The following is a 22,819-nucleotide window of genomic DNA, read 5'->3' on the forward strand; positions in this document are numbered from 1 at the left end:
TTATGAATGTTTTGATGCTTTTAGTTATTCATGCATGGATTTAGATTAGAATATACATAAATGATTAATTGGTGAAATAAGATTAATTTTTATTGGTTCTTGATTCACCGCTCCCCTCTTAGTAACCTATCCTATCCTATATTTTCAATAGATATCATCAAATTTTTTTTTAGATAACAAAATACCTTTGCCTTTCTCTATCTTCAAGTATAGATTGCTTTATCATCAGTCCTTTCAAATCCAATCTTCATAAGATAATTATGAAGTCTCTCATACCATGCTCTTGGTGCTTGCTTCAAATTATATAAAGCTTTGTGTAATCTACATACCATATTTTTATTGTTAACATCAACAAAACCTTTAGGCTGTTCTATATAAACTTCTTCCTCTAATATACCATTCAGAAATATAGACTTAACATTCATTTGATAAACTTTGAAACCTTTGTATGCAGAATAAGCAAGAAGAGTTCTTACTCCTTCTAATCTAGAAATAGGGGCAAATGTTTCTCCACACCATTTTCATCTAGCTTGTTTCTATATACCCACTTGGTACTAATCACAGTTTTGTCCTCTAGTCTAGGAGCTAGAGTCTATGTTTTGTTTTTCTCAATTTGTTCAATCTCTTCTTCCATGACTTTACTCTAGTCCACATCTTCTAAGGCATATTTCACTATTTTGGGCTCTTTCATGCTTAGCAAACATGTACCATTTCTCAAATTTTTCCTTGTCATTGGTCTAGCATCTTTATCTTCAATGATTTGTGTAGTAGGATGATGTCTCTTGACATATTTAGACAATCTTGGTTCAACTTTGGTTTCTTCATTTGGTCTCTCAACTTTTGAATCAGTATGTACATCTCTGTCAAGTAGTTCAACATCTCTTTCATGTACACTAATCTTAGAATCAAAATGTTCCTCAACTTCATTCTATAACTCGACACTTGAATATAACTTAGTTCCTAAATGTAGCTCGACATTCATGGTATGTGACTCAATAGTCACTGAAACTTGTTGTTGGTTTGTAACTTGATTTGAAGCATATTATTTAGTAGGCATACCTTCATAAAAGTATACAAATGATTTGTATTCTTCTAGTTCCTTCATAGGTTTAGCCTCATATACTTTTGTATACTCATCAAATTTCACATTTACACTTTTCACAACTTTGTTAGTTTTAGTATTTAAACACTTAGAAGCTTTAATTCTTGTGGAATAACCTAGAAATATACCTTCTTCACTTTTTGCATCTAGTTTACCATACCTAAATTCTTTGAGAATATAACATTTTCTTCCAAATACCTTAAAATATTTTACATTGGGTGAGTATCCATACCATAGCTCAAAATGTGTTGAATGAGTGCCTTTCTTGACTTGCACGTGGTTCAAGGTATAGACAATAGTACTTATAGCTTCTCTCTAGTATTTTAAAGAAACATTTTTCTCCATCATGAGTATCCTATCATAGTCTATTATAGATATATTCCTCCTTTCAGAAATTCCATTTTGTGGAAGGGTTCTAGGAGTAGATGTCTATCTTTTGATTCCTTTTTCATTATAGAACATCTCAAATTTATTTGATGTAAATTCTACTCCTTTTTCAGATCTCAAACATTTCATACTTTTACCTATTTTCTTTTCAACTCTTGCTAAGGACCACTGAAACATTTGGAAAGCATCAGATTTTTGTTTTAGAAACAAAATTGTCATCATTCTAGAATAATCATTAACAAGAAAAATAATGTACTTATCTCCTTTGTAGCTCTTTACTTCAATTGGTCCACACAAGTTGGTATGGAAAATCTCTAGTATTCCTTTAGAGGCATGAGTCTTACTCATAAAACTTGACTTTGTCATTTTGCCTAACTAGCATTGTTTGCACATTATATTGTTAGGCTTATACAACTTAGGAAAACTTCTAATTTTTCTCATGTTATTGATACTAACAAAATTATAACAATTAAAATGACATAACTTCTTGTGCGATATCCACACATCATCAAATTCTACAACTAAACAAGTAGCATCCTCTATATCAAGGTAGAATAGATTACTTCTAGTTTGACCACCCTTTCTAATCAATTTTTTGTTAGGATCATATATCTTAGAAATATTTTTTTCAAACTCAACCTTACATCCTAAATTATTTAGTTGTAACATGCTCAACAGATTATAGTTAAGTTCTTCAATATAGTAAGCATTGTCACATAAAATCTTTTTTGTGATCTTGATAAAACCTTTTCCTTTTATCAAATATGGTGCATCATTACCAAATCTTACACTATTTCCATCATAATAATTCAAGGTAATGAACTTAATTTTATCTCTAGTTATGTGATGTGAACACTCACAGTCAATGATCCATCTATCATTCTTGTTCACACAAAACACAAGTGTAGTTTCCTCATCTTCATTAGATTCATTCTTCATTGCAACATACACCACTTCATGATCATGATCATCAAATTCATCTTTTGTTTCCTCTTTAGCAATGTAGCAAGACTTCTTGCCTTTGTCTTTGTAATCTTTCCTATCTTCATCTTTTTGATTTTTGTACTTGTCACCACCTTTGTAATATTTCTTCTTTGGACATCTAGTAGCAATATGACCAACCACATTGCAATTAAAATAAATAATAGGTAGTTTACCTTTAGACTTGCCTTTACTTCTATGAAATTTCCTTTCCAATAGTGCTTCAAGTTGATCTACATCCTCCTCATCTGTCTCACTATCACTAGACACATATTTTGTCTTCTTCTTCTTCTTCTTCTAATCAGGTTCCTTCAATGACAACTTAGCTTTGAAAGTAGATTCTATTGATATATGATTGAAAAGATCATTTGGGTAGAAAGATTGTTGAAGAAGACTGTGTGTTTCAATCATTATTTTGTCACTGATGTCAAACCTACTACATTCTAGTAAGACAATTGCTTATATGTTTCAAGCATTATCACTTAGTTGATTGATGAAGAGGATTTGATCAACAGGATGTAACAAAAGTACTTAGAGGAAAGGTTGAGTTATGATTATGTATTGAAGTGCAAGAATCAGTTAAGATAGCGATAACATAATGTATTGATGATCTACTTGAGGTTACAAAATGACTAGCTACACTTAGAAAGTTTAGAAGAATAAGGTTGAACAAAGTTCATTTACCAAGCTTGACCAAGTTGATAGAAGGTTCGGTTCAAAGTTAGTGCAAGCCAAGAAAAAAGTCAGTTGGAGCCAAGTAAAAGAAAATTCTAGTGGATGCTGAGTAAGTTAGTAGATGCCAAGAAAGGTAGTTGGTTCCAAGTAATTTTTAGTTGATGCCGAGCACTAGTAAAATCTAGTAGATGCTGAGTAAGTTAGTAGATGTCGAGTAACATAGTATGTGTTGAGCATCAGTAAATTGATAATGTCAATCTGCTGCATTATGAAAAGATTGAAGATTCACTAAATAAAAGCTGATAAGTTTGTTTTCTTGGAGCTTGTGAATCAGGAGGAAGATAAGGTTGATGAGCTGGTGGCTTGTAATCTTATGTAAACTATTTTGAAGGTGAATTCAAATGGATTCTAGGAGAAGTTTCTAGAAAAGACAAGATATGGGGTAGATACATTGTATCCTACCTAATCCATCAAAAACCCTAATTTTGGTGATGGATAATGAATGGAAAAAGTGTTCTAATTTTATATATGTAGGGATGTTTGGTCATGAAGTAAAAGAGGTGAGAGGTTAGAGAGTTTTGATGTGAAAATCTGGCAATGTGAAGGTAAATGGTTTGCTTCATCAAGTGACCCAAGTAAGAAGTTTGAAATGGCGTACTAAGAAAGAAGGCTTAAAGAGGATGAATGCTTGAAGGGTGAACAAGCTACCAGAGCTGAAAATATTAGAAGCTAAGCAAATTTGAGGACTGAATAGTGATCTATAATCTGCAAGCAAGGTTGTAAGTTGTATTAGATCAAAGCTCTACTGTTACTTTCTAACAATTGTATCAACATAGGGTAAATCCTTTGGAGTAAGGTTGACTTAATAGTCATTGGAAAATCCTTTAATAGGGTGGCATTACAAGTGAATGGCCGAAAGTCCTCTAATAAGGCTCACTTTTAATAAGGTGATTGAAATCCCTTAACCGGGTCACATTTAATAGTGTGTGTTGTAACCTTTAATTGGGTTGGCCTCTAATTGGGTTCCCACATTACTTCATTGTGTCAAATGTCTTGATGGAGATGCTGTGTTTTATGCTTTACATTTTTGCATGTTGATTTGACAATAACATATTAGTTTTGGTTAACACACAATGAATGCAGCCATAGTTAAGAATGTTTTATGGGTTCACTGAATTTTGAAAAGTTTTATTTGTACATCTAGACCTTGAATAACTAATTCACCCCCCATCTCAATTATTCTAAAAGAATCCCAATAGATTCAATATTTTTAGGTTTGTAGTTATCAAAATTAAATAGATCAAAAGAAATGAGCCTACCTACTAGACCTTCAAGAGTTAGATCATTCCCTAGTACACATTTAGTTCTTGTATCACAGAAACTCTAATAGCATAGATGGGTAGTAGTGTTCTCAAAAATTTTCTTAGTAAATTATTATCATCTATTTTACTAGTAGCTCCTCTTATTGAATTACCAACATCTTTTTATCCTAGAGCAATATTTTTACCTTCTTGCATTCTTATATCATCAAACTTACCTTTGAGACTTTTAGCTTTAGCTCTTAGAACATTCTTGTCACCTCCATAGATGGTGTGTAGAGTATCCCACATTTTCTTTTGACTGTCACATCCTTTGATATCATCAAACTCAACATAGCTTAGGGCAGAGGCAATCTCCAACATTGCTTGGTTGTATTCTTTCTTCTTTTTTAGATCTTCAATAGTTAAGACTCCAGTAGGATCAACATGCTCAACAAAAATGGTAGATTGTACATGATCTCCAAGTCCTCCAAGGTGTAGCTTCATCAGAGTTTTACATGTAGGAAATTTATCTCTATTAAGCTTGGGTACTTCTCTTTTTGACATCTTGATCTTTATGTTTCTAGTACCCTCAAACTAGTCCTCTTAAGCAGATGGCTCTAATACCAATTGTTGGAATTCTTTTGAATAACTAAGATGGGAGGTATCAGTTATCCAAGGTCCATATGTACTATTAAATCTTTTCATAGCTTAGTGAGCCCATAAAATATTTATCATCATGCATGCATCTATAAGATTATGCAATCACTTAACACTTGTAGGTTACTATCAAATCAACTTACATAAATACAAACATAAAACATAATAGATTCAATAACACACTTGATGCAATGATTTATGTGGAAACCCAATTTGGGAAAAACCATCAGTAACATGCTACCCTTTCTCACTTTTTTGAAGTGATGTCCTATGAAAGGCCAACCCTATTAAAGGTTACAATGCACATTGTTAAATGTGACCTTGTTAAAGGATTTCAATCACCTTGTTAGGAGCGAGCCTTGTTAGAGGACTTTAGACCATGCACTTGGAATGTCACACAGTTAAAGGATTTACAAATGACTATTAGGTCAACCTTAATCCAAAGGATTTACCCTAGATTGATACAATTGTTAATAGTAATAGTAAGGTTTGATCTGATAACAACTTACAACTCCATTTGCAGATTATAGATCTTTGTTTTAGTCCTTCATTCTACTTGGCTTTCACACACTTAAGCTCTGATAGCTTGTTCAACCTTCAAGCATCCATACCCTTAAGCCTTCTTGCGTTGCTTACTAATGCAAACTCTTTTCTTAAGTCACTGAATGAAGCAATACCCTAGACTCCTTGTCTTCCTTAGGTTCTCGCACATGACAACCTTTGCTTCTGACCAACCATCTCTAAAAATAGTGAATTAAGATATTTTCCCATTCATTCTCCATCATCCAATTTAGGGTTAGGATAGATTAGGTAGGATTCAATGTATCTACCCTTGATTTCATTTCATTCCCTTCTAGAAACTTCTCCTTTAATCCTCTTTGAATTTGCCTCAAAATGGTTTACCATGAATTCTGTGCCACTAGCTCATCAGTCTTATCTTCCACATAATCCAAGAAATCAACTTTAACAACTTAGATCCATCAAATTCATGATCTTTCTAATAATGCTGATACTCACCATTAAGTAGCTTTTGATGCTCGACACATACTGCATTTCTCGACATCCATTAAAAAATCACTTGGCACGAACTAAAGTTTATTGGTGCTTGACATCAACTAAACTTTACTTGGCATCAATTGTTTCACTCAGCTTACACTAAAATAGACTTTTTCTCGGCTCCAACTATTTTTTTTCTTGGCTTGTATTAACTTTGTTCGACACCTACTATCCACTCGGTCAAGCTTGGTAGACAAACTTCATTTAACTTGTTCTTCTGAACTTGCTCAATGTAACCAACCTTTGCAACCATAAGTAGATTATTAATGCACTATGATATCACTATCTTAGTTGATTCTTGTACTCCTTTTCCATATCATAACTCAACCTTTCCTCTAGGTGCTATTGCTACCTCATTTGATAAAATTTTCTTCACCAATCAAATAAATGATAGTACTTAAATAATATAAGTAGTTGCCTTACTAGAAAATAACATGTTTAACATCAGTGACAAAAAATTGATTGAAAAACATTTATCATACTTGTATCAATATATTTTCAACACAAAATATCCTATCAAGGCATGCTATCCTAACCAATCACAAGTAGCATCAAATTCTTGCAAAGGAAGGATAATATCAGGATTACCTCGTGAAATACCTTTGGGATGAATTTATGAGAATGTTTGTTCAATGGAGGCGCCATGGCTTTTTGAAGTAGCAACATAAACACCAGTATCAACAACTGGGTCACCACTGGCTAGGGCCATTATAAACTAGCTTAAAAACTCCTACACTAAATATGGTTTGACAGGTGGTAAACACAGAAGGAGAGCTTAGAAAGGGATCCATAAGCAAGGAAACTCAAAGAATGCATGAAACAATAGAAGAGCCTTTCTCTATCCTCATTCCTTTTTTTTAAACATGAAGGGCACACTTTTTTATGTGAGAGGAATATTTATTTTCAAAATAGCTTTAATTATCCACCACACACCTTTTTCCTCTTAAACACCATTGTTGATCTTTCTTAGGTGATATGCTTGTGCATGTAGATCACTCAAGATGCATTCTCCACCCTTCATTATGCCTCTTTTGCCTCTTAATCTCAATTGTCAATATTTCTTTAAAATGAGGCTCTCTTCTCATTTTGTCAATCTTAGTCACTTATTCTATTATTATGTTGCATGTTTTCTTAGTGACTTTGGAGCTTTGAAGGACTTGGAGAATTCTTGCACTTGCATTCTCATACCTGCATTAACTCAACTTTCATTTACACTCTATATTAGATCACATATCTTAACTAGGATGATTTGTAACATTATCATTTTTGTTAGCTTAGTTTACATGTTGCACTTCATTTAGCTTAGATCATGCATTTTCATTGCATCCATTGCGGATTCTTGGATATTAGTCTCCTTTCTCTTGTCTTTGAATCTTTCATTTTATGGTGCACCTTGCAAGGGTTTGCAAAGTTAGGTTTATTTGAGAGCCATCATCATAGGTAGGAAGATATAAGTCACTTCTCAAGTCTCTCTCTCTCCATGAGATTCTTTGGGAATAAGGGTTTATAGAAGTGTACTAATTTTTGATATACATTTTATACATCCACCATGGGGCTGGACAACCTTGTCTAGATTCATTTTTTTTTAATTTTTGTCACTTTTTCTATTTGTAGGTTTGGGTTTTATTTTGCAGATAGAAATATCGTATGATAATTTTTCACTAATCATACAACACTTTTTGTAAGGGCATATGAGACATGGCCAATTGTTATTTTCATACTGGTTCTTGTACTTTGCCATACTATAGTTGTAGATTTTATCATACTATTTGATACATAATATTGTATCAAGCATAATTATCGTTTCAATATACTAGGAAGTATCATAACACACTTGTACAACCAATACTATCATTCTACCTATTTTAGTTATCTTATTTGGCTTATAATTTTCTTTTTTCACTTCTTGTTTGCTAAAGAAATTAGCTAGATAAAAATGGGCTACTAACATTGTTGCAGGCTTGTCTAAGCTAAAATGAAAAAAAAAATTGTATTCATGTTATTTCATTTCATGCGAGGCAATTACTAGTTGTTCATTTTATTAAGCAAATAAGATCCATTAGTAAGGGTTCATTATTGATAGGGAAGTATGCTCTTCACCTTTTAGGTGAATTATAAATCTTGACCCTTCAAAAATCAAGAAAGTGGCTAGAATACTCCACCCTTTAGTGGTCTTAATTAACCTTTCTTGGCATGGTTGGGGGAAGCATTGGGGAGTGGGAAAGTATGCTCTTCATCTCTTGGTAAATTAGAACTCTTGGCCTCCTTAATGTGGACCCATTTTGTTAATATCCTTATGATATTTTTACATTTAGAGTTCCTACTATTGGTGAAAAGATACCAATAGGAATGACCCAAAGTGGGAACAAGCAAAACCTAGCTAATTCAACCCACTATAATCACAAACCTCTTGACAAAGGCTAAAGGATTGGGGGGCATAATACTTGAATTCATTTAGTGAGATTACTTGTGATATTGTGACCATGAGGAAATTACTAGGTAAGTATGTCTAAGGTACTCTTGTGACCACAAAGTACATTATTATGTCCCATATCGAGTGCAAGAGGGGTGTTATGAACATAGCCATTACTAGATGCTTTAGGATTCTAAGGCCACCCTTTTTAATTGCTCAATATCTTGGTGCAAGGATTGATCCTAGTATATTACCTTGATCACCCCAAGATTTACACTCATCATATGTGTCCCTTTGGTTGTGTTAATAACACTTCCATGACAAATCCAATATCTATTGTGGGTAATCACTTTGTGTATGGTAGGGGGCATCAACTTGCAGGTAGAGGTATTGAGTAACGAGTTATATCCTTTAGGTGGAATGTGCTTGATGTGCATTTGAATATTCTAGAACCATAGAAATATTTTGAACATACACATGATGGTAGCTTTCATAGGGTTTTTTTCTTCAAAACTTCACAAGTGTTTGTATTGAAAAGGTTTCTTTGTCCCTTGTCCAATTGTTTGAAGACATATATTTCTGAAATTGCTTTTAAAACACTACCTTGTTGTTAAAAACTGAAAAACACTCTTCTATAGCTATTATGTTTCTCAAATTGATAAATAAATTCAGTCAAAACATAGGTCTCTTAGGCATGAAGTCACTAAAACTATCTCTGTTGAACAACTATCATATTTCCTACTTGAGAAGAATCATACAATACTTCTCAAATCTTCAAAGTGTCATTCTAGCATAAATATACTATCATATTTCCTCACAAAAACTATCATACTATCATAAAGTGTCATTGTTCTATACTATAAATTCTTGTATGAAACTACTTGTTGAACTTTTGTCGTACTACTTCCTAGGTTTTGTTGCCTAGTCCTACTACTTTCTCAATTTGACTTTGGCCATCTCCTTGGCTAACTTAGGTGTGTTCATATTTGGTCATATTGGATTCCTATGCTGAAATCTACATGTTTGGATATCTTATAGGCTGAAAATGATCACCTTGGATCTTTGGGTACATACTTGACTTGAGAGATTGTTCACTTGTCATTTTTGCTTACTTTATCTATTTTGTCTTTTGGCTTCTTTCCTGGCTCCCAACTTGAGTCAATAGTGTTGTAAGCTAGTTGGACACTTTTGACAAGCTATTTTCATTATTACCTCCTTTTGAAAAGTGAAGATTTTTATCTTCCAAGTTTGAACTCCAAGTGCTTTGTGTTATCCTACTAGGCTAAAAGCTAAGCTATTACATGTCGGTTACAAATAGGCTCCAATTTGGTCAAGGTAGTCATCCTTCTTTCAGCTTTGAATAATTACCTTCTCCAACTAGGTGTTCATGTAAGAAATAGTTTAAGGGTGAAACTATCTTTGACAAGGTTGAGGAAGACAAATCCACCACTTGGTATGATCCTCTTATCCATTTTGGTAGTTCTTTCGATACTCCACTTGATACTCCAAGAACTAAAAATAATGTGTCTTTCACCATGAATTTGGAAGAGAGAAACCCTCAAAAAGAGGAAATAAAACATACCAAGATGAATAGGAAATACTAGAACAAGAAAGGCTCAAAGAAGCAAGACACATAGCTTTTAGAGTGACTACTCACATCTATGATGAAATAAATGCTCATGATAACAATGCTTGTAGCTTTGGGAATCACTGCACATACACTTTTGAGAACCAAAATATTAATGTTACCTATAGAAATCCCTTTTCAAATCATGTAAAATTTGGTAATAATGGAAAAAATACCCCTCCAAGGACTCCAAGGTCTCATGTTGATGGATATGTATCTCTACCTAGATAATCCCACCATGAAAAACCTTACATGGGAGTGAGGTAGAAAATGAGATTACTAGTGAAGAACTCTTAAGATTCCAAAAAGATGATCATCTTCAAAGTCTTTTGCTTAAGGTGTTAGAAAAAAACGGGGACCAATATTCCCAATACATGACTTCTAGAGGATGGAAGCTACCCCATGATTATGATGTGTAAATCATTCAAAAGAGAGAACCAATGAAAAATGATATCTTGAGGAAAAAAGTCCAAGACTTACAAAGTGTAGGTGCACTTTTAGTACCCCTATTTCAAAACTTCAATATTTGGTTGTCTTGGTTAGATTTCTCATAAGATGCCTAAACTTTCCTCTAATATGTCATTGTAAAGGATGAAGATCATAATCTTGATATGCGGATGTGAAATGCCTTGTTTGAAATTTCCAAATTCAGATTCCATTGCCTCAATTCTGACTCATAATTTTAGTTGAAATTAGAAAGGAGAATGCAGAATTGGATTACAAAACCAGCATTGGGATGTAGAAGTGGAAAAAGAGAAATCTGCTACACATTTCCTCTTCTGAAAGTAATATTCCATCAAACATGTTCAATAAAGATTATGAGTTTCTTCAAGAGCAAATGGGAAGGGGTCAGAATATTTGATCATATGCATAACCTACACTCAAATTTGACATTTGAAATAGCAAATAAAATATTTGAGCATAGAGAGGTTACATTGGCAGAATATGCACTTAGATGTTCATTTTCAACAACGAGAAGCTGTTTGGTCATTTTCTGCAAGGAGAAGTGGCATTTTCATTTTTTGCAAGGATAAATACATGGTAGAATATTTCAACAAACCCTTCTCTCTATTTGGTAAAATTCCTCTTGGGAGCTTCAATGCCATGTTCAATTTCTCTGGTTCCTAGCAAACTGATCAAGCATCCACCAAGAGCCTTGTTGTGGATGGAGTTTCCATTGCATTGTTTATAGTTTGTTTGATTAATTTCCCTTGGTCTTGCGAGAAGAATTCAAGCGTGCTATTCCATTGACATGGGAGCCCACATATTTAGTAAGCTTTATTAAAACATATGGGACACATATTGTTACATTTGTAATAGTTGGTAGTAGAGATGAAATAAATGTTAAACAACATCACACATCACCATTATCTGAGAGAGAAATGCATGATTATGTAAAGAATATTGCAGATCAAAGGTTTTCTGATCTAGAAAATTCTCCAAGTTTTGGTTTAAGAACTATTAAGGAGAAGATTGCAAATCAATTTCTATTTAATAACCAAGAGATTCATCCACATCCTACTCATACTACTTCATATCTCACTACAAAAGAAGATGTGAGAGTCATTTTTAGGAGAAGGGGAGGTAACGAGCTTGTACATAGTCATAAGAATAGGCTTCAACTGTAAACTCATCACCAGATGTCATAGACATGGAGTTTTCTCCCATAACTTCTCTTGTGGATGCAGTTCCTGGAAAAGATCATCTTATCCATGCAATCAATCTCTATTTAGAGTATAAATTTCCAATTGAAGAGCTAAGGTATTTCTTGAAATTTCAAGTTCTTCGTGTATGGGCTCCACTTCCTAGTCAACTTCCTAGGCAACAACGAAAGGAACCAATTTTCCTTTCTCTACAATTTAGTTTGATGGGTCCTAAACTTTATATTTGCAAATCACATGTATGTGTTGGTAGAAGATCAGTGACAAGCCTTAGATTGGGCCTTGAAGGGAAAAAGTGCAATAGACTTGTTGTTCAGTTGCAACATTGGTTGTCTCTTCCTAAGATTCCACGATCACATTGGGATGCACATATACCAATTGGGCTTCCTAAATGGCAGGGACTAGAAGAACAAGATAGCAGATGGTTTGAACCTATTAAATGGGGAAGTGAAACTCGATATCTAATTGATAACATGAAAGGGGAAGTTGACTAAGTTTAAAGACATGTAATAATGTTTATGTACTCAAAAAAGTCCCGAGCATTGATATAATAACCTTTATATTGGTCAAAACTGATGTTCTAAATACATTTTTCATCTCGTGCCCCATTGGATGCCATAGCATCATCTTGCGAGTGTGAAAGTCCAATATCTAAGCCTAATATAAAGGAGGTAAAAGTCTCAATCGCCATTCACACATGAATCGACACCAAGTTCTATTTGGGGAATTGAAAATAGAGCATGGAGGTCATGACAGTGGATAAACCTTGTGATAATGTCCGCGGGTTGATAAGGAACAACACAAGTTGCCAATAGAGTGATGAACCCAAGCCCAAGCTTCATAGGAACTCGAGGTTAAATTTCTCGACTATAGTTGACTTCATGAACTATCAAGTGCAAATAATTCAGAGCATTTAGATTAAAAGACAATACATTTGTGTATTTAAAAAGACTCATATTATGTGCCCATGGTAAACATGCAAAGGTTATTCCTTGTATGTATTAAAGGTAGCCCGGTATTAATGATTCTATTATATTAACCTAAGGCATCATCACTATAATATCAGTATCGAACCCCAATCAGCAGTTGTTTGCTAATATGTTGAGATGACATATCATTCATCAATCAAGTAATGTGGATGATGTAATACAGATATTGAAAAGTCTACAGGAATGATATGAGATCTTTCACAAGCTTCGTTACACTAATGAGTCTCTGGAGTCTGCTGCCAAGTCATCACATCAATACATCAGCGATCATTTCCTCCCTGACAAAGCAATGGATCTAATTGATGAGGCTAGTTCTCGTATGCATCTTTGTCATTCATAGCTCTTTGAAGAAGCAAAGGAGCTTGAGAGAGAAATGAGGCAGATTACAAAAGAAAAGAATGAAGTTGTTCGATGTCAAGATTTTTAAATGCTAGAGAGCTATGTGCTTGCGAGATGGAGTTGAAGGCACAAACCTCATCCATATCACATCAAAGACAAATATATGCAAAAAGTTCATTCGCATGAGCATAATTTTCCAATCCTAGATTTTGTGCAGATTGACTGCTTTGAAAGTGAAAAACTAGCATGTGATTTATTTTGTTATCCACTGATGATAAAAAGTAGACATCTTACTTATGATAGCCGATGCAATGCTCTGAAGAGGATATAATTATAGCTTTTTCTGCATTAGGAAGTTATGAGCGTGGGTTGTAGGTAAAGAAATGTGCACCATTTATCAAGGAACTAGCTGTAATTGTGGTAAGCAGAAGATAGGACACTATTTTTTGTTTTCCAATAGTTGAAAACATAATATACTGACAAGTCATAAGATTTGAAGAGGCACATGTCTTGATGAAGTTAATGAGGGATTGAATTGGGTAGATACCAACATCATACATTTTACATTAGAGCTAATTAACAAAAGCTGACACATCATATGGTGATTCATTTTTGAAAGCTTTTGAAATCTCAAAGTGACATGTGGCGTGCTCAAAAAATGAAGAGCTTGTCAAGATTAAATTTTAATAACTGAAGAGGTAGAGGAACTAAATGGTCATGAGAAGATTAACCAATCACTTGAGAATTTATTTATGGTAGATCTTTTGGAAGGGAAAGGGGTTCTTCTTTTCCTGCATATAGTCAAAGAGCTGGATTAGAGGAGAGGGCATGTTGGTTTAGGTTTTTCATTTCATTGCATATAGGGATGGGAAAATTTTGGTGAAGTTGGTTGCAGAGACAATCAATTTTAGTGCCATTATTTTACCATCCACTTTCATCATCTGTATTTGATGTTATTTCATTGTGTTGAATTGAAGACGGGAGAATAAATAGAGCTTTGTTTTTTTGTTTTCAATTTAGCCAAGCAGTAGAATAATCATAGAATTATAACTAGTTGTAAAATTGCATCAGCATACTTCATTTGCATTTCATAACTCACATAGTCATTCTTCATTTGCATTTCATAATTTGCATTTTCAAATTGTTGTGTTGGGAAATTCATAAGATTGTGAAAATCATCAACATAACATCTTTGCATTTAGATCCTGCCGGAGATTTCACTTGCCTGGGTGGAACACGGTTTCCTTTGCTATTCTCTGGTTAAGAACATACTTGCTGTAGGAATTAGAATTGAAACAAAATTCATTAAATATTTTTCACATAGGGAGCTGTACCTTAATTCAGAGGGAAACTAGTTATTCTCAATAATAGTTTTCCAACTGTTGTGTAAAGTTGTTCTTCAATACAAATTGGACAAATTAAAAGGAGAATAAGAAGAAGAACAATATGTTTACCAACACAAAGAAAATTTTCATGCATGAAGATGGAAAAAGAAAAACCTAAAACTTCATTCATTGAAACCATATGTGCACTCCCTTTTGAAAAATAAATTTATATGATGCCCATATTTCTAAATATGACACTTGTATGATGACAATGGAGATCCACATGATCATGTTAGACAATTCTATGCACTTAGTATAGACTTTAGGCATGAAGACACATACCTCATAAGGCTCTTTCCAAGAAGTTTGAATGAACAAGCCATGAAATGGCTCACAAAAATCTCTCCTCCTCTTAAGTCATTTGATGAGCTTGTGCGACGATTCATTCAATATTACTTGTACACCATCCAACACCATGTTACTATGATAGACTTATGCAACATCAAGAAAAAACAAGGGGAACTTTTGTAACATATTTACAAAGATAAAGAAGGTTACACTATAGATATCATCAACAACTACCCAAAAATAAGAAAATTGATATCTTCACTAGCACTCTTGTACTTGAACTATATTATGATCTTAGGAAACAAGCGTTCCTTACATTTAATGACATGATTGAGAGTGCATATTGTATTAAGGATGTCATTATTAAGAAGGGTGAAATAATCCTAAAAAAAGATTAAAATGACAATGGAAATGGTAAGGACAAAGGAAAACCTTGGAATAAGAATAAGTATATTGTTAACGATGGGTAGTTGATGCACCTAAGACCAAGGAACACTAGTAGAATTTTGGTAAATAAATGACTATGTGACTAAAACTTTTAATCACAAGACTAAAAAATTTAGTCATGTGACTAAAAGTGATCAACTTCTAGTAATGTTTTACAAATTATAAGTGACTAAATAAATGATTAAAATGGTCATCGAGTAAAAACACAAGGTTAGACAAAGATAAGTGACTGAATAAATGATCGAATAAATGACTAAAAAATTGGTCACTAGTAATTAATCACCCAAAAAAATGACTAAATGAATGATTAATGATTCTTTATCATATTAATACATTCTAAATAATTCTACTTAGTTTTTGTAATTTATAAGTATAAATGACTACTACTCATATATTATTTTTCTTTTGAATTTGATCATAATGCATAGAAAGTAAGCCCTTCCATGAAAACCCTACCTAAGCACACCATTTGGACACCTAGGTTGCTTTGTGCACAAAGTACCTATTAAGCTCAATAATGAACTCAAAAAGAAATCAACAAATGATAAACTCAAAAGACACCAATTAATGATAAACTAAAAAAATATGCCAATTGATAATGAACTAAAAACAATCACAAAATGATGTTAAACTATTTCAAAAATGATATGTGAGTTCCCTCAACCAATGAAAATGAGAAAAATTAATACTCTCCTTGGATTAAGTACATTAAAGAAAACAAATTAACTCCCCTTTTCCACAAACATCCTCCAAAGTGTCTCAAAAAATATAAAATTGATTTATAACACATAAATTGGTAAATAATAATTACAACATGGTAATGAAAAATATAATTTTATCATGTTTTATGTTCATTAAATAATATATAAAAATTAAAATTAATTTTCTACATGATCTTCCACCATAAATTATCTCGTCCCTGTGTTGCATAACTTTGTTGATTGAAGACTTTGCTTAAAAAAATTCCTTCCCTTGAATATGGACATTGAGATGTTTATCAAGGGAAACCAACATTGAGCTACTTACTAAGGTGTCTCCATTGTGGACATGATGCAGCTTGTAATGGAACCTCTAGTTGATGCTTCACCCCTACCATTTATAGTGAAGTGTGCCTCAATATTTAAGGTTTCATTCTATTAATTTTTAGGTAGTCTCGAGTGACTATGAAAGTCACTAATTCCTCTTATCCCCCTTAGGTTGATATACATTTCAACCAACTAAATCAAATATTCTTACCTATTTTTGGGTTCTATGGAGATATGATAACTTATAAAATAGCACTTGCACCTAGAGGAGCAAGGGTACGTCGATAGTGACAAAAAGTGGATGCTTATAGAAGATGGTTTCACATATATTATTTTTGGTATAATATGGAAGGATATTTTTTGTTATAATATGAAAGGAAATTTAAAAGACAAAAATAAAATAAACATAGTTAAATAATAAATAGTGGGTCGCATACATACTTTGTTCTTTAATTCATTTGTCATTCTTATCGATACCACTAGTTTGTCGTAGAAAAGAATTTCTCTATCACTTCTTTGTAGAAAATTGTGAACCTTTGATGCAAGAATATCAACGTGGTATGCAAGTTATTAATAATATTATTTTTGTGTTGTTACTTCTAGGGATAGATGGAATGCCACTTGAAAACAATTATTGAAATTCTAGCCATTTAATATCCATGACATAAAGGTGAAGAATAGAGTAAGGGATTCTAGTTAAATTAATCATTTTTGAAATTTCACCACAATATTTTAAAAAAAAACATAGTTAAATAATAAATAGTGGGTTGCATACATACTTTATTCTTTAATTCATTAGTCATTCTTATCCATACCGCTAGTTTGTCATAGAAAAGAATTTCTCTATCACTTGTTACTTTTACGGATAGATGGAATGCCACTTGAAAATAATTATTGAAATTCTAGCCATTTACTATCCATGACATAAAGGTGAAGAATAAAGTAAGGAGTTCTAGTTAATTAATCATATTTGAAATCTCACCACAATATTTTCTCTAGTACACTCGAGCTCCCCATAAGGAAGATCCAAAATGTATCTATTCTCTAGCCAATTGAGTTTTGGGAAATTGTTGTATGTGGATGTGAAGGTTTTCATGGTGCTTGGGATGCAATCATCTAGATTTTTCTTAACAAACACATAGAAATCATCAAAGAAACCTTAAAAATAAAAAATAAACATGACACCCCTTCTCACTTGCCATAATTTGACACTTCTCCAATAAATGAATATAACACTAAGGATCTTCAAGACATGGCTTTTCCAAAAATCTTCTTGAATGGTACTGCATTACACTTAAAACCTTGATGTAAACAAGTTGAGATACATGAATATGTTTTGTACTTGATGAGATTTCATGATAAGAGATTGGGAAGTCATTCAATGTTCAAATATTTTGATTGAATCTTATTATGGGACATCATAGCCAATGACTTTCTTCTCTTTTGGATGAACAAAAGTATAGAGGTTATGTGCCAACACCCCTTGATAATCTTCACCTCCACTGACAATGATTTACCTATACATGATTAGATGAAGATACTTGGAGTAAGCAATTTATTTTGCAAATCTCATTATCTAAAAACTTTAAACCAATGTGAAAATCTTAGGAATTTCTTAGTGAGCAAGGTAAAATATAAAGTCCAAGATCTACTTCTATTAAAGTTAAATGTTAGAAATTAAAATTAATGCAATCATTGAATTTCTTTTACCTTATTGTTTGGGTTTGTTTTTAGTTTAACAAATGAAAAGTTTTATAACCCTTGTGCTCAAAATCTCTAGCATTAGAAGTTGGTAAAAGCTATTTATAAAATTCCTCAAGATATAGAAGATACTATATGAGATTTTCAACATCCAAGAAATTGGACGCACAAACGTCTTGTACCATTCCATATGAGTGCAAGGATCAAATCTATCCAACAACAAATTGAAACCCTAGAGATCAAAATCATTCAAAATGGTGTGGACATGATGAAAGGTAGAGTTGCATCTAAGCCTCTATTTTTAGAAGCTCAAAACAAAGCCATGTCTACTTCTATCTCAATCCATATATATAAACATTGCCTACTTTGCTTTCTCTTCTAACTACACTTGTCTATTCATTTCTTGCTACTCCAACTATATCTTCAATATATGGAATATGTGGAAGACCAAGATTTTTAACCATTAATAAAGGATTGATCATATTAGTTAGAATATTCTCCAACCACAATAATTGTTACAAAAATAATTGGACTTCATACGCTTAACAAACAAAATATAGAATAATACAAATAAAATTAATTATAAAAATGAAAGTCTATGAAGTATCCTAGCATTAAGCCTCAGAATCACAACTCAAAATTTATGTTCTTAATGTTGTTACATTCATAAAGTTCTTGTTCAATCAACCATTTGGTTAGGTCTTTCCTTTTATTATGGGATTTATTGCTAGCCAACAATAGGCATAAATTTAAATAATAACATTTAGTTTATAATAAATATTTTTTGATGAATTGAAATATCAATGTTAGTTGATAGTAAATAACATTTGATGAATTAAAATAATAGTTTTTAGTTTATAGAAATAACATTTTTGTTTGTAATGGACGGTTTCAAATGCATCATTTTGTACTTTTAATCTAATGTCATACATAATTAGTTGTAGAACATGACCTTTAATATTTTTTTTTTTATACATGATGGTGTTTATTGAGTCTATTCATTTACAATAATGCATAAAAAATTATTAGGAAAGGAGAAGAGGCTTTCCTACACTTAACTCCATGCAAATTTCAATAAAATCTTTTGTAGTCAACCTTTACCAAACTTCATTGTACACAAGTTTTTAATCTAATACATTCTCATCACCATGATGTATAATGTATAGGTGCAATAATTCATTCATTTTAACCATATTATATTTTCCCTCTCTTTGTTTCATTTTCTTTACACAATATAACATTATATTATCCACTATTAATATTGTTAACATAAGACTAGGCACTCCTCTTTAATGTGTGTGTGTGTGTGTGTGTGTGTGAGTGAGTGAGAGAGAGAGAGAGAGAGAGAGAGAGAGAGAGAGAGAGAGAGTTATATGCTCATAAAGGTCTTTCAAGCCACTATTGCACACAAAGCAATATAAATGTGAACATCTACCTCATCTGTTGCCCAAATTTGTGCCTACCTCATCATTTGTAGCAAACATAGCTTTTACAAAAAATGGGTTAGAGAATGATTATGAAATCAAGATGATCCGTGTGAATGTTTGGTTTCAAGCAAGTATTTAGAGAAACAAAAAATGGTGTTGAAGGTCAAAATTCTACTTTGAAGATGAATCATCAATTTATGTCAAGATTGTATTTAAAAATTATATGCAAAAAAAACTACATTTTCAGTAAGATACTAAAATTAAATTAATATATTTTTATTTTCATATAAAATTTTACACTCTTATAACATATTAACTTATATAATAGATGTATTCTAAAAAAATTGATCATTCAACACCCTACACATCAAACCTTATTTTGAGATCTTGTCATTAAATGTCCAAATCTAACAACATAACTCAAAACCTTAAAGACAACAATTGTTGTCTGGCATGATCTTTTCAACACAAACATTCCATCTATAGTTATGAGATATTAACAGATTAATTAGATATTTAAAATACTTTACCTAAATAGTGTTAAGCTTGTTCCTCCTTAATCTGAATAGAGCACTTGTTAGTGATCTTCATAATGATTTTAAGAACTATATAGAACAAAAGTGGTTTTTCATTGTGGCAGATAATTTGGGAGCTCACAATCTATTATTTGCAGTTCAATTCTACCCATATATTTACCTATTATTTACCAATTTCAAATATCTTTACTAATTTGTTAGAAGTGAAGTTTAGAAAAGGTTACACATCAAAGATAATAGATTCATGCTGTGTAGTTAATGCTTATGATGCTTTGTGTTTGGTATCTAATCAAATTTGTATCCCCCACAATTGTTGGTACTTGGATTTTGTAAATTTTTCATATAAATTTCCTTTTAGTTATGTGATTAGAAACATGTCAAATGAGCAAAGAGACTAAAAGTTTTCAATTTCTTTGATGAGGAGTGTGAGGCCTCGCCTCGACCCATCGTAGCATAGTTGATACATTATCATTTTGATACTCATGACTCGATATGTTGGGACACTATTTGATGCACTGAACATTATTAGGCTATTTTATGATGTGTGATGCTTTACTTTCAAATATTTTATATCGTCATTTAATGCTTTATGAACATGTATAATGATGAAGTAAATGAATGTAGAACTAACACTTTGATTATGCAATTTTTAATGGTAAAAAATATGAGTAGAATGAGATAAACAACTGATTGTTGGAAAGATGGATGTTTTAAATTTATATAATTTTACTAATACATAATTTACATATATGCATGTGATTTCTTGAACTACTAATGTGTGCAATGAGTGTGTAGGATATTTAGCCGAGAAACCTAATGGAAAGATGGAATTGAACCCCTTGCTAATTTGTGCTAATTTGCATTGTCTTTTTTTTTGAAGGTTGTTAGATGGTTTTACCATTTTCTCCTAGCTTTTGATAGGTTCCTATTAAGTCTTTAAGACTTAAAAACATTAAATTTAAGTACCCTAGGGGTAAGGGTATGGGTTGGGAGTATTTTCCACCCTCCTAGCCTCTTTGGTTGACTTTTAGGGTCACTCAAAAACCCTACTTTTGGTTGATTGCGAAAATTGATTGCCTCCCTCATGAGTTGGTGACTCAAACCTCACCTTGAGGTTTACCTAATGTGTAGTTGAGTTAGGATCATATTTAGATGCATTTTTTTGGAGAATTTTTGGGTGGTTACCCAATATCTAGTTTTAGAGAGAAGTTTTCAAGATTGAAGGAAAGGAAGGAAAAGCTCTTCTCAACTTGTTCATTTTACTATAACCTTATTGTGAAGGTAGGATTTCTTCACTCTTTTGTTCATGTTCTTCAAATTGTTCATGCTTTAAGGCATTGTGTTGTTTATTGTATTGCTTGTATGTGTGTTGAGTTTGCTTGGGAGAGATCAAAACTTGTCCTTGGATGTTTTTCTTATGTTTTGCTTTGAATTTTGAGGGGATTGTATGGGTTTTTTTTGGCATTACTCACCCTTGGATAGGGAAGAAGTGGCCATGTACAGGGGAAGGGCCTAAGTTGGACCTCAATAGTGTAGAGTCTTTTCTCATGATGAGAAGAGGGAAAGAGGGTAGGGTGCTATGGGCCCCTACTTGTCATCACATACCATATTTTGAAAATTTGAATTCTTGAAGAAGAGAAGGAATGAAAATCCTTGTTGTATTGGCATCGAAAGGGCATTTGTGGAAGAATGGAAGTTCTCAAGTTTTAGCCTCAAAAGGGCTATGTTATGGTATGGTGATCAACATCTCCTATTGGGAAAATCCACCTCCCCCCTAGTCTAGTTCAATGTTGAACCTATTGTACAAAATCGAAATGGGGATGCATGCTTGAATTGTTCTTCATATTATGTTGTTTTACCTCCGGGTCAGTTTTCATCTTCTCCATAATTCCCTTGATGCATTGAAGATATTGGAAAGGATATCTTGTGAAGGACCTAGAAGAGAATTCATTTGAATTGTAACATTATGTAAAAATGTATTTTAATTTTGATGTATTGGCAAGGATGTCAGATTTTCTTATTGGTTCTTTCCTGATGGAGCCTTGAACCAAGTTGATTAATAGAGAGAAATGATTGAGAAAACCTCCTTGCATTTTATCTTATGTTGTTTCAATTTATACATGTGTGTGGAAAAATAGATTAAATGATGATGCTTTTGAATTATGCAATCTTCAAGTTTCAAATATGTTAAAAGGAAAAGAAATTTGGTTATGTTGAAATTTAAAATCCAACTTCATATGTATTAGGAGAAAACTAACAATCCTACATTGTGGATAAACAAATTCATCACTTTCCTTGTTAAACTATGTAAGTGGCAAAATAAAATTAGATAAAAAAAAATACATCTCCTTGTGCCAATTAAGTGATTGTAAAATCCAATTCGGGAGAAAGCATACATCCTGGTTATAAGATCAATTGAAAAACATAAGTTGAAAAAATTTAAATAAATAAATAAATAAATAAATAAATAAATAAATAAATAAATAAATAAATATATATATATATATATATATATATATATATATATATATATATATATGTGTGTGTGTGTGTGTGTGTGTGTGTGTGTGTGTGTGTGTGTGTGTGTGTGTGTGTGTGTGTGTGTGTGTGTGTGTGTGTGTACCCTTGTATTAAAATGTATGACCAAAGAAAAACATGTCTCAAAACAAAAGGAATTTATGCAAGTTTAAAAGATATCAATCAAACACAAGATAACACTTAGAAAATTAGGCCTTGAAAATAAAAATATTCACCCCCCAAGAGCAATTTGCTGTTTGGAGTTTGTATGGGGATACAAAAATTTAATCCCATTGTCAACAAAG

General features: G+C 32.5%; 1 pseudogene; it reads left to right on the forward strand.

Moving 5' to 3' along the window:
• Window positions 1-11,144: 11,144 nt before the first annotated feature.
• Window positions 11,145-12,354, forward strand: LOC149577878 (MACPF domain-containing protein CAD1 pseudogene; annotated as a pseudogene).
• The last annotated feature ends 10,465 nt before the right edge of the window (window positions 12,355-22,819 follow it).

The sequence above is a fragment of the Cupressus sempervirens genome, chromosome 1, assembly GCF_028749045.1.
Source record: "Cupressus sempervirens isolate cs-2001-9-10 chromosome 1, ASM2874904v1, whole genome shotgun sequence".
NCBI classification, from domain to species: domain Eukaryota; kingdom Viridiplantae; phylum Streptophyta; class Pinopsida; order Cupressales; family Cupressaceae; genus Cupressus; species Cupressus sempervirens.